Here is a 13,997-nt window from a genome sequence, read left to right as displayed (position 1 = left end):
TGGCGTACGGATGGCAGGTGAAGAATAGAACAAGAAATTCGGAAACCTGTTCAAACTTGGAATTTCATTTTCTAGTGCGAAGTAAGATGTTTCTTATCTCTATATAAGTAATCTAGAGGCTTAAATAAAGTCATTCACTTAGAGGAATTAAAGTAAATCATTTGAGTTCTATGATCTTGTGCGGAGTATGTTTTATATCAATTGTGAGGAGAGCGATCATCACAAGTCTAACAGCTGGAGCTCAATAAGGCTCAATCAAGCTAGGTGATATGAATCCTCGTCTGTTCCTGATTAAACTTGGACGTATGGAAGAAGTCTGTGCAGTGGGAAGAATATTCTTAAAATATTCTTTCGTAGTTAGAAAATTACCAAATCAGTCGGGATCGTTCCGTATCTTCTTGATCTACGTTTTTTATATTCATGCCCTTCGCAGATTTTGACTGCACTACACCTAGAGTGAAAATAAACAATATTACAGTGGAGGTGGAGATGGCGAGTGATGGTGATGATGATAATGAAGATGGTGGTAATGGTGATAGATTTGGTGGCACGAGGTGTTGAAAGGATAAGGATAAGGGGAGAGAAGTTGGTCGAGATCCCAAGGAGGAGAGAGGACCCGACAATTGAGGGGTATTAGGGGTAACTGGTATCGAGATGACAAATGGTTAAGGCTTGAGTGAGGAGGGTGAGCTAGGGTAGAGGGAGAAGAGAAGAAAACTCAATATTTCTTGATAATCTCAATTAGGTTGCCATCCAAATATTAAGAGGCTAACCTAACAAGCCAAACTAACAAATGGTAAACATAGAAACAATACATTTTCACTGATCGACGGGGGCTAATGCGTTCGAACGCACAATTCGCGTCCTCTGTATGTGCAAACGTATGCAAGCGTTCAAACGCACAATTCATGTCCTCTATATGTGTGAACATATATAGGCAGTGATGATAGAGATAAGACATACATCTATGTTACACAACTTTCTTAGAGAGGTATTATTTTTGTGGAGGATTTGAGTCTGTAGGTAGCAGAACATCAAGAGAGATGCGCCGAGCAGCACCGCACAGCATTAGCCACTAGCACGACCATCATTAATATGATGGAATACTTTCTATACGATACTATACTTTTATTATATTCTAAAGTTTACATAAGTGGATTGTTATTGTAACACGCCCACTCGGCATGGACACGTGCACGCCCACGCGCCCACACGGCACGCGCGACGCACGCGACAGGTCGGATGAGGCTCGTCACGCACAGATACTCTCCTGTGCATATATAATCATGATATCATCAAATAAAACCTACTAACCTATCCATAATCACATAATCCATCACCAAAATACATCATACTATCAACCAAATAAACTTGTTAACATATGAATATCCAAGTCCATAATAATATACACTAGACCACTACATAATCTAGCAGGGCCCACATAGATCATAATAAACCATCAAGATACAACTAAACAACTGATATACGAGTGCTCTATAATCTGACATGTACTATACAAATCATCATCTGATACAATAAGGTACAAATATAACAAATAATGATACAACTCAAAGTCTGGTTAAACTATCTTCTATACCGCTTCACGTCTATAGCTCAGCGAATAGACCTTACCCCGAATCAGTGATGCCAAACAGAGAGTAAATCATGTACTGGATAATATGAATCAGAAATAGCATCATGTCATGAATGAGTATATAAATGTATCCTCAATAATATGAAAAGTAGATAACATGTCATAATTGATAAAAGTATATAATCCTCGACAATGAGTAAACAAATCTCCGTATCATACTATCATCATAATTCTCTCTCAAATATGACACATTATGCATGCTGACTATGACTATGTTATGATATCAAATGTAACCATATATGATGTATATTGACCACTCGATAATCAGATAATCAGATGATAATGAAATCATATGCATTTTTCAACATCTCGGTCATCAATGTTGTCTCTATATATCATCATCATACTAGACCACTGTGCACAGTCAACACTCGGTACCCGGTCTCAACATCATGCCCGAAGGCTCAGAGCATACTCTGCCACCCGCAAGAGTATCTCAAATATAATCATACCCCGCCACCTGCTAGGGTATCAACGTCCATCCAGACCGGGCACCCTCATAGCTGATAGAAATCTCGTGAGGATAACTCGCCACATATGCCCTAGCGAACGGCATGTGTCCGAATGTCTGCTGCGCACATAGACTAACGACCTCGGACGTAAGGCCAACAGGATCATGACTATGTCGAGCGATCAATCATCCACCAAGCACGTCCTAACCCTCCCTCGCACCCACTCGGGTATCCTCACGCTTTCTATCAACTATCCTATCAATCACATTTCATACTTTTCTTCTAAATGATAGATCATATGCATATATCCAGTACAATAACAAGTCAATGCATAACAGGAATTTAGGTGAAATAGGAATCAAGAGAAAAATGATGCAATGTAGTCTCCAACTATATAGTCAATACATGCATACTCATGCTAATCTATTACATGCATACCCATGCTACATATCAACTGGACATAACCTTACAACAGTATAATCATCTCTCATCATCTCTATTTATCATCATCATACTCATATCCAAGATCAGCTTAATTATATGCATGATAAAAATATGCTCGATTGGAATAATCTCTATATACCATATAATCATGTTAGAGGCCAAAACATGCATGTACATAATATATAATATATCCTAATTTGAGAAAGGCGTCTAGGGGATATGACTACTCACCGTCTGATCAGAAGATACAAACCACGCATCTCTCACATCCATCAATTAACCGAGTGACACTCATCGCTAGCAAGGTCCACGAGGTCTCAAATGAGGGGTTCGGGATCTGAAATATATAAGTAGTATGATGTTAGCCGTTTATCTAATTAGAATTAATTCAATTAAAATATAAATGTTTATTAGGTTTAGAATCACTTTTCTTTATTTTTGATTATATAACTAGGGCTATAATATAGATACGATTCAAATACTATAATTATATTATTATTATAAAATGTTAGTTATAACATAAGGAGAAGAGGCATGTTTCCTTTTATATGAGAGTATTTCTAAATATATAATTATAAAATAAAATAAAATAAAAGGCTAAATAACTATAAGTATAGACAAGGTCTAATTATAATTAATTTTATAATTCATACACTATCTTGATTAATTAGGGATAATGTAGTTTTTACTCATTAAAATAATAAATAAATAACTAAATAAGCTTAGTATTTTATTTGTTGCAGAATAATCATAAAATTAATAGAAATACTTCAAATATATATGATGAGGGTATTAGAATATAAATCTAATAATTATAATTTACAAATCTATCTATTAATCTAATAGATATATAAATAAATATAAGTATTACCTATATTTATGTGTAATAGGTTATAACCTAATTAATCATCAATTATAAAATTATCATTAATAAAATTATATTGAAGGATATATAATATTATTACAATAGTTAATGTCTAAATAATCTACTTGCACTAATTAAGAAGAAAAATACCTAAATAAATAACATAAATTAATTAATTAATTAATTAATTAAGTTCGGCCCAGCACTGTGCAGAAAGAAGAAGGAGCTGAGGGAGGAGGAAAGAAAGAAAGAAAGAAAGAAAGAAAGAAAGAAGAAGAAGAAGAAGAAGAAGAAGAGAGGAGGAAGAGAAGAAAGAGAAAAGGTGAGGGAGGAGGTTGCGGACCCGGGCCGGCGGGGAGGGCACCGGCCGCTGCTGGCCAGCCAGCGGCCGGCCTCTCGCCGGCGGCTCGGCTTCGACGAGCCCGAGCTCGGGCAAGAGAGAGAGAGAGAGAGAGAGCTTCTCACCGGAGGCGGCGGCTTCAGGAAGGTGGCGGCGGGCCGACGTCGGCAACGAGGAGAGGAAGGAGTGCAAGAGAGACTAGAGAGAGAGTAGAGAGAGAGTGACCGAGAGAGAGATTTAAAGAGAGGGAGGGAAGGTGGTGAGGGGATCTTGGCGGTGGCTGCGGTGGCGCTGGGGCCCGCCGCGGCTAGCTGGTCACAGCCAGTTGGCTGCAGCGACGCGAGGGGGTGTGTGGCACGCTCCCCTCCCGCCACTGCATGGCACGAGGCCGGCTACACTGTGGCCAGCCACGTCGTGCCATGTATCTAGTTTTTTTTTTGTTTTTTTTATTTTATTTTTTTAAGGTTGGGTTGTTACAGTTATTGTTACAATCGCCCTTCAGGAAGATAATTCAAGATCGAGAGACAATTTAGGACAAAACTAAACACGAAACTTTCAAATGCAATATTGAAAGTGCCTCTTTGTATATGAGAATGTATATGAGAATGATCTGTAGGCATTCAAATGGTCAAACAGCCCTTCTTAGCGCTTGAACACCCCAGCTAGAGAGCCTTATTCTTTAGACACAAAAATGATCTAGTTCGAGGTAGGCTGGTCAGGGTCCAATCTGTATTATAATCACAAACCGTAACAACCTACCATGCTTTCCTCACCTTGTTCTCACGATGCAAATTAGGGAAAACAATCCATCAAGTCATCCTACTTCTACGATCACCCTTTGGGTGGTTGTGATCTCAATAAAGGACCAACTTTGGACAATTCTGGAACTGGAAGTTTGGAGGACAATGCCAATCGATCTAACCGTCCAAAAGCCTAAAACTCTAGTAGGTTATTCCCTTAGAAGTCAAGAATCAAAGGTGATAAAAAATTGTGTTGTAAATACTGACCAAGGGTCAATGGGTGGCGATATGGATGTGTAAGATGGAAAATGGAATAATTGGCTAGGGTTGGGGTTTTGGAAGGTAGATATGGCTACCGTAGTGGGGATAAAGCATAAAGTTAGACAAAGAGGAAGAAGTGGACATACTTTCAGGGACGAGAGGGAACGATCAGACATAAAGGAAGGGTGACGACGGCATTAACCACGACCGAGGATGGAGCTTGGCGAGAGAGAAAGATGCTGCATAAAAGGGAGAGCAAGGGAGAAGAGTCTTGTGGCAAAACTAATGGGTTCAAAATTCATTCGGTAATTAAAATGTTGTCAGCACCTAAATATTTATAGGTGGCCACAGTACAACTTGGTTCGACTAGTCTGTATGCTTCGACTTAACTCTAATTAAAGAACTAAAGCAAACGCACCTAACATCAATGCTACATGTACGCACCATAAGTTGGTGGCTATCTAACTTAACTCAACCGGCCTGCTTTAAGAGCCCAACCTAGCTAACTTAAATAAGGACTAAATTGCAAAAGCACACAAGCAAATATAAGGGGTTTCATCCCTTATCTATTAACTCGAGACAACTAGGTTGGCCCAACTCATATCATTCCACCACTTTCCGTCACCTTGACCTCATCGATGGCTTCCTATCTTGCTCTCGATCATATGATCTTCTTAAGCACCCTTTGGTTGGCTCAGATCAACCGACCTGATTGCCTTCTTAGGTCCAATCCGAGAGACCGACTGGGCTTTAGCTCTCTTCGACAATTGCTCCCTCGACTAACTCATGCAGTTCTCCCATCCTTGACGTGCCTTGCGGTCTTGTGGTGTTTCGTGCCTTAGTGACTGAGTGTTGATCCCAACTTGGTTTGCGACCTTCCATATGAGGTGGTTGACACCTCAAGTTGGGAAAAACACTCAATCTTCGATGTAGCCACTGCTCCATGCTTCCCACCATTGGTTCGGTTGGATCGGTATGATATTTTGGGGTTTGATAGATCTGGGATGGAGGACCGAATCTATCAGAATGGATCAACAAAAGGGTGGCTAAGTGGTGGTAATAGTGGAGCTCGACTAGGGTTAGTGAAGGTGGATTAATGGAGGTGTTAGGTAGATCAGGTGTTGCGCAAAGCATAGAAGAGAGGAAAGAAGGAGGTTATTTCTTAGGGTTGAGAGGGGGGAAGGAGCTCGGCCAATAATGGTAGTCGACTAGATTGAGGGAGGTTGAGGGAGAAGATAGATGAAACAAGAAGAAGATTTGATTCAATTTCTAAAGTTACTAATTAGGTGCGCACCACAAGTATTTATAGGTGGACCTGCAACTCAGTTGGCCTAACCCATGCCTTTTGGTTTGATTCTACTAAGTAGAAACTTATAAGCAAATAACATAACAAAAGACTAGAAAATAAATACTCTAGACAAGAACTCTCCGTCATGCATTCAAACGACCTCGTGAAGTCATTCAAACGGCCAAAACAAGTTCTCGAACTTTGCGAATGCTATGCAGGTGTTTGAATTCCGCATTTGAAAGGCCTTCTTGGTGTTAAAATGCCCTAGCTAGAAATTCATATTATTTAGCAAGCAAGCAAATAATTACTACAAAACCAAAGTGAGAAAACAATAAGTGGCTAGGGAACTATCTCATATCAGCCCACCATGCTTTCTCCACTTTGTCCTTAAGGTGAGAAGTCGAGAAATCATTCCATCATATCGGTCTCTAGCTCCCATGTTGCTTTGTTTGATGATTTGCTGAGCCATTCAACTAAGACCTTAGTCTCCAATCTGGTTTCATGTCGATGCCATCGTCTAGCAAGCACATGCACCACCCCAATAACCTCTATGTCCTCCAAAAGCTCGGGCAAATATGTCCCCACCTTAAGGAAACCTTTTTTTTTGAAATAAATAACTAGTACAATAAGAGAAGACTCTAGTAAGGAGTATCAAAGGCTAGCCCTAGGGTCCAGCCGCAACCCTTCGAGTCGAATTAGTCTCCTCTCATACTCGAAGTTCATTCACGTCATGCCGAAATCAACTAGGATTGGGCCTAAGCTTTAAAGCCATTAAACTCCTACAACCAAGTCAACCCCCTTGAGTGCCAATTGGTGTAGGTCCAACCGGAACATCTCACCTTGGATCTACATCTCAACACCATCGCACCTACTATCGGTCCGCAAGACGGTGCCATCTCCGATGGCTACATCGAATCCAATGGTTGAGTCACCCCCAACCCAATTTGTCGCACCAAATTCTTATCTATGAAATTATGTGTGCTGCCCTAGTCAATAAGTATCTCGACTTGGTGCTTCTTGATCGAACTCTCTATCCGTAGGGTTCGAGGTGCTCGCGAGCCCAAATAGGTATGTAAGCTCAATTCGGCTGATATGATCTCCCCTAGATTAAGGTTTTATCTATCCCGTTTTTTATATCTGGACAAGATCTTGCACAAAAATTTAGAAAAGGATTCGTGGAAATATAGCTATCGGATCAATATGAAATTTTGACAAGTCATAGTCCTAGAAAAGAGCTTTCCAACGAATCTAATTTCAGGTGAATTGGATGGTGGGATCTGGAGATATCTTCGGATAAGTGGGCAAACGTCAGGGAGTTCGTTCTTTGGATCTATGGATAGGGGTACGAGATCCTAGGTGGATTATGGAGGTGGTAAGCTGGAAGTAATGGGTGGCACCAGTAGGGAAGGTGATGGTGGAAGGATTATGGATGGTGGAAAGGGTTATGACAAATGTAGAGAGATTTGAAGAAAGGGGAGGAGTTGGCCGCCCCTAAGGGAATAGGGTGAGTGGTCGGTTGAGGGGGGCTAGAGGCGGCGGAACCGTGAGATGAGGGAACGAGAGAGAAAGAGAGGAAGAAGAATAGGGCAAAAACTCAATTCATTTAATATCCTCTTTTTGATTGTCATCCACACCTTAAAAAGCTAACCAAACAATTCAAAAATGACAACTATTAACCCTAGAAACAGTGGACTTTTGTCGACCGTGTTAGAACAGGGTCGAACGCATTTGAATGCACCAAATGCGTTCTCTATATTTGTGAACACCTGTCAACGTTCGCAATTGCCTTCGAACGCACTTATCCACGTTCGAACGCAACATACAAAAGTCTTTTTTTTTTATCTGAATAAAATACTAACACAATAAGAAAAGACACCCATAAGGTGTATCCTTGCTCGAGACAACATCGATGAAGTCTGAATCGTATCAATCCACCATGCTTCCACCACCTTGTCCTCAAGGTGTGAAATTGGGGAATCAATCCATAACATTTGACTCAACCTCCTCCATGACTCGATCCTTTGCACTGGCTCTTCGTAGATCTAAAATAAAGGGAAGGTTGGTAATGAAATGGAAGCGAGCTCACTTGCATTCGGTTGGCATGAAAGGGCATTAGCGGCTCGGTTCTCGATCCCCTTTTTATAGACTGGCTCGTAGTCATACCCAAGGAGTTTCATGACCTATCGTTATTCTGTTGGGGTGTACACACGTTGCTCAATGAAGTAGGATAAGCTACGCTGGTCTGTACGGATAGTAAACCGTCGGCCAATCAAATAGGGTTGCCATTTGGTGACGACGTGTAGAATTGCTAGCATTTCACGCTCATAGGTGGATAATTGTCGCGACTGGTTCAACAATGCCTTGCTGATATATGCCATGGGCTTGCCCTCCTGCACATCAAAACAGCTCCAATGCCTGCACCCGAGGCATCGCATTCCACCATGAAGGGCTTGCTGAAATCTAGCAAAGCCAAAATCGGTGCGATAGACATGGCTGTTTTCAATGCTTCGAAAGTCACCGTCGCCTTGCTCGTCCATTGAAACCCTTCTTTTCTGAGTAAGGAGGTCAGCGGGGTAGCGATCTTGCTGTAATTGTAAATGAATCGCCGATATTACCCCATCAACCTAAGGAATCCCCTCAATTCTTGAGGATTAGAGGGAATCGGCCAATCCACCATGTGTTTGATCTTGTTTGGATCGGCTTCCACCCCTTTCGCTGAGATTATATGACCCAAGTACTCTACTCGTGGCTCACCCCAAAGGCACTTGCTCTCTTGACTTTAACTGGTTCAGTCACAATATATTCAACACCTCATGCACATACCACGAGTGTTCGCTCCAACTCCTGCTGTATATCAAAATATTATCAAAAAAGATGAGCACACACCGATGCAAGAGCGGATGAAAAAGGTCATTCGTCAACCCTTGGAAGGTCGTTGGTGCGTTGGTGAGCCCAAACAGCATGACTCAAAACTCGTAGTGGCCATCGTGAGTTCGGAACGCCGTTTTGTGTACATCTTCCGAGTAGACGCAAATTTGATGGTATCCCGCTCTTAAGTCAAGCTTGCTGAAATAAGCCGACCCTATGAGTTCATCCAGTAGCTCCTCGATCACCGGTATTCGATATCGATCTTTGACAGTGATTGCATTCAAGGCTCGGTAGTCGACGTAGAACCGCCAACTCCCATCTTTCTTTCGAATCAGCAGCACCGATGATGAGTAGGCACTCCTACTCGGCTGGATGATCCCTTGCTCTAGCATCTCGATCACCAATTTGTTGATCTCCTCCTTCCGGACATATGGGTACCGATACGATCGAACATTGGTTGGTTCAACCCCTAGGATAATCTAGATTTGGTGGTCATAGTGGCGGTTCGACGGTTGTCCTCGGGGCTCCTCGAAGAGGTCGCTGAATTCCTACAACAACTCCTTCATGTTAGCGGGTATTTCATTTGATGGTAGATGTTCTGGTTCAACAATAGTCATTTGCAAGAGTAGAGCTCAGTCCCCTACATATGGGAGTCCAAACAGCGATTGCAACACTGGCCCTTGCCGCGGCTGGTTTCCATCCAGCAGCACTCTCCGGTCATTCCTCCGAAATACCAGTGTGAGGTTTGTAAAATCAAATGTTACAGGCCCCAAGCTTTAACGTCATTGAGTCCCCAAGACGATGTCGGCACCCGGCAAGGCCAACGGATAAAGACATAATGTGAAAGTTTGGCCTTGCACCTTCAATTCCATACCTCCGTAAAAAAAATCAGCTCGCAATGTGGTGCCATCTCCGGTTGTCACATTGAACCCGTTCGTGGGTTCCAACTTGAGCCCAATCTTCCTAAGAAGCCTCTTGTCAATAAAGTTATGGGTGGACTCTGATGTTGATCAGGATTCTCACTGTGGTCTTCTTGACTACACCGTTCACCTGCAAGGTCTTTGGTGTGGCTGTCCCGGAATAGGCGTGGAAGGAGATTTTGACCATAATGTCTTCCACGGGTTGCTCTTCCACTACTCCTTTATATTCAGCCACACCCTCATCTTCAATTGCAACCTCATCCTCAGCTTCCTCTAACCCATCTATTAGCATCACTGATCCCATCGGTTTGGCACAGCGATATCCAGGTACAAATTTCTCATCACAGCGAAAGCAAAGGCCTTTCGCTCTCTGCTCCTCCACTTGAGCAGGTGTGAGTGCTCAACTTGGACCTCTAGGTGCGTACTTCTCATCATGGGACGGCCTCAAGGGTGCCCGAGGAGGCACCCTTGCAGTAGCAGCTTTTGATACGCTGACTACATTTCCTACCACTATGGTAGGCCGAACCGGGTTGCGGCTATCTTGGCTTGTCCAGTTCTGTTTGATGTGCATCTTCATTGCTCGATGCTTGTCTTCCATTAGTACTGCATCCTCGAAGGCCTCCTTTAAGGTTCGAAGCCTTAAAGCCCTCACGTCAGCTTGTATGTCTCCCCGCAGCCTTGAGATGAAAGTGCTGCAAAGTTGTTGATCGGTCCAAGGAGGTTAGTAACGATTATTCATTCTCTCAAATTCCAACCGTGGTCCTTTGTACAGTCTTTGAGAGAAGAGCATCAAAGTTTTCATGCCCCAACGCTCCAAATCGCCGAGTAATATTAGTGCAGAAATCGGCCCACCTTTCAATCGTCTCATGCACATTGGCTACCCGAAACCAATGAAGTGCCGCATCTTCAAGGTGGAAGCTCACAAGCGCTATCTTATACTCTTCCGTTGTACCTTGGTATGCGAAAAATTATTCTGCCTTATGTAACCAATCGACCGAATCGCCACCTTTGAACTTCGAAAAGTTGAGACGCACAGTTCACCCATGGATACTGTTGTCTCGGTCTGGATCATATTCGAGCCCTTGTCTAACCTAAGGAGGATGCATCATGAATGGTGGATGATCCCAAGGGTCTAGACCACCAAGATGATCACCATTTAGGTTTGCCCGACAAACAAGCTCACCCGCAAATTGGCCTGGCAGAACAACCCTTGCTGGTCTCTGCCCAAAGGGTTATGGTAGCAGAGGTTCTTGCCGGTGAAGGTTCTGAACCGGTGGCGTCGGGTTCATGGTGGTAGACTCGCGTCAGGGGGTTGTTGGTGCATTTTTTATCGCCATGGCTTCTCTCGTCGCCCTTATTTCCCGCATCATCTCCATCATCATATGATTATTGATGGCCATCTATTCAAAAAGAGATCCAATCATGGCTTGAACGCCAGGCTCTTTCATATTCAGATTCGGTCGAGCGGTTCCGCGGGTGGAAGTTTCTGCAACCGTTTCCCCCTCCTCCATTGGGGGAATTTCATCCTCCTCGTTTCGTCGTGCAGCCATGGCTCTGGTTGTCGTCATAGGAAGCGTGTGCATGTGGCTCTGATAACACTTTTGGTACGATCTCCCCCCCTAGATTGAGGTTTAATCTGTCCTGTTTTCAAATCTAGACAAGATCTTGCATTGAAATTTAGAAGAGTATTCCTGGAAATATAGCCATCGGATCAACAAGAAATTTTGATAGGTCATAGCCCTAGAAAAGAGCTTTCGAATGAATCTAATTTCAGATAAATCAAATGGCGGGATCCGAAGATATTTTTGGATAAGTGGGCGAATGTTAGGGAGTCCGTTCTTTGGATCCATGGATAGGGTTACGAGATTCTAGGTGGATTATGGAGGTGGTAGGCCGAAAGTAATGGGTGGCACTGGCAAGGAAGGTAATAGGGGAAGGATTATGGATAGTGGAAAGGGTTAGGGCGAATGTAGAGAGATTTGAAGAAGGGAGAGGAGTTGGCTGCCCCTAAGGGACTAGGGTGAGCGGCGGGTCGAGGGAGGCTAGAGGCGGTGAAGTCGTGGGATGACAGAACGAGAGAGAACGAGAGAGAAAGAGAGGAAGAAGATTAGGGCAAAGATTCAATTCATTCAATATTGCCTTTTTGGTTGCCATCCACACCTTAAAAGGCTAACCAAACAATTCAAAAATGACAATTATTAACTCTAGAAATAGTGAATTTTCGTCGATCGCGTTCGAATGGGATTGAATGTGTTCGAACACACTAAATGCGTTCTCTGTATTTGTGAAAGCTTGTAGGTGTTCGCAAGCGCGTTCGAATATACACACCAGCGTTCAAACGTGACCTGCAGAAATCTTATTTTTTTTCTCTAAATAAAACACTAACATAATAAGAAAAACTCCCATAAGGTGTATCCTTGCTCGAGACGACATCGGTGAAGTCCAAGTCATATCATCAGCATGCACCTCATCCTCATGGTTCGTGGCCTCCATATGCGCAACTTCCTCTTCATCACCCCACGGCTCCATTTCGTCCTCCTCATCTCCTCCAAGGAACATGATCGTCGTAGGTTGTTTCCCACACTTGTGGCTCGGAGCAAACTTCTCGTCGTAGTCAAAGCACAAACCCTTAGCCCTCATTTCCTCAATTTGTACCGGGTTAGCCATCGGGAGAAGCTCTTTCGTTGCTCTCTGAAGTCAGTGAAAGGAGCACTAGGTGGTAGGGACTTCCCTAGTGCCATCTTCAAGTTGTATAGTTCAAAATTGAGCCCCTACAAATGACCCATCTTCATGGATGGCATGTCCTCATTCCTCGCGTGGTCCCTTTTGCCACGTGGAGGAAGGGGGGCGGGGGGGGGGGCACTGTGGCATTGACTCCATTAGTGTAGGTGGCTCGGGCCAATCTCCAGCTGTGGGTCATTCAAGCTTTGGTCTTGGTGCATGTGGTTCATGCCAGGGTCTACCCTGCTTTGTTTCGGGCCAAACCCTAGCTATGGGTGGCTTGGTCCAAAGCCTTGGGGAATGGTGGTTTGGGCCAAGCTCTAAGCACTGTCAAGTCAAAACAAGCCCTAGTCGTTGGATGTGGTGGAGTTTTAGTGCGCCGAACTCCATCTTGTGCGCCTAACCCTGGTGGGTTCAACCATTGGTGTGCACGTCCAAGGGATAGGTCCACCCCAAACCCTACGACATCCTCCTCTTCAATCAGTTTAGTGCTCATTGATTCGGGAGCTACAACATTCCTCTCTATTTGTGCTCGTAGATCCATTCATCACGGAGTTCGCGAATAGCAGGCACCATCTCAGTCATGAATGTTTGTATTAGTTGCAAGGATTGAAGCACCTTTGACTAAGTTGCCAAGAGTGGTGAGGTCGGCGGTTTCGGTGGTGGACTTGTGTTCTCGGGTAGTTGTCGCTGGCGATCAATCCCTGGCCGTAGAAGTCTCCTTGGTTACTCTTGCTATCATCCTTCGTGTGGTTGTCATTTAGTCCGAGGATAATGATGACTCTGATACCAAATTGATATGGACCAACTAGCGAAGATCTGCAACAAGTGAGTGTAGGCTTCGATTAGGGTGAATGATGGTAGATGCAAAGGGTGGAAGGAGGGATGATGACGGTGGTGATGGTGAGAAAGATGAAGGGCAGCAATGGCGATAGTGAAGGAAGATTAATTTACTTCTACTCCTATGTCATTTTACTCTTGCTCTTAAGATAAACTCAGGCTAGAATAATTTCTCAATTCTTGGATGCTTAATAAAGGAGCCCAACCACTCTATATATAGAGGTCAAGTACAACGAGTCCTACTAGGACTAACTCTAAAGGTTAACATGACTCGAATTAAGATTAGCCTTAAAGACTTACATGCCTTAATTGGACTTGCTTTAAAAGCTTACTTGATTTAACTAGACTTATCATAAGTGCTGTCATAACTTATTTAGACTTGCCTTAATGGCTCACATGACTAAATTAGATTTACTTAAAATGCTTACATTATAAAATAATTAAAGGATAAATAGACTCAATCAATCGAGCCTAATGTTCTCGCTAAACAATCCGATCAAATCCGGATCACATTTGTATCTATAGATCTATCCAACCGAACGGCCGTTAGATCAAACTAAGAATTGCTCAAAAATAGCAATCGAGTTAAGAGTAGACATCCAGC

This window comes from Typha angustifolia, chromosome 5 (genome assembly GCF_048772165.1).
Source record: "Typha angustifolia cultivar Huaian chromosome 5, ASM4877216v1, whole genome shotgun sequence".
NCBI lineage: Eukaryota > Viridiplantae > Streptophyta > Magnoliopsida > Poales > Typhaceae > Typha > Typha angustifolia.
The sequence above is the reverse complement of the archived record's forward strand: the minus strand, read 5'-3'. Positions refer to the sequence as shown.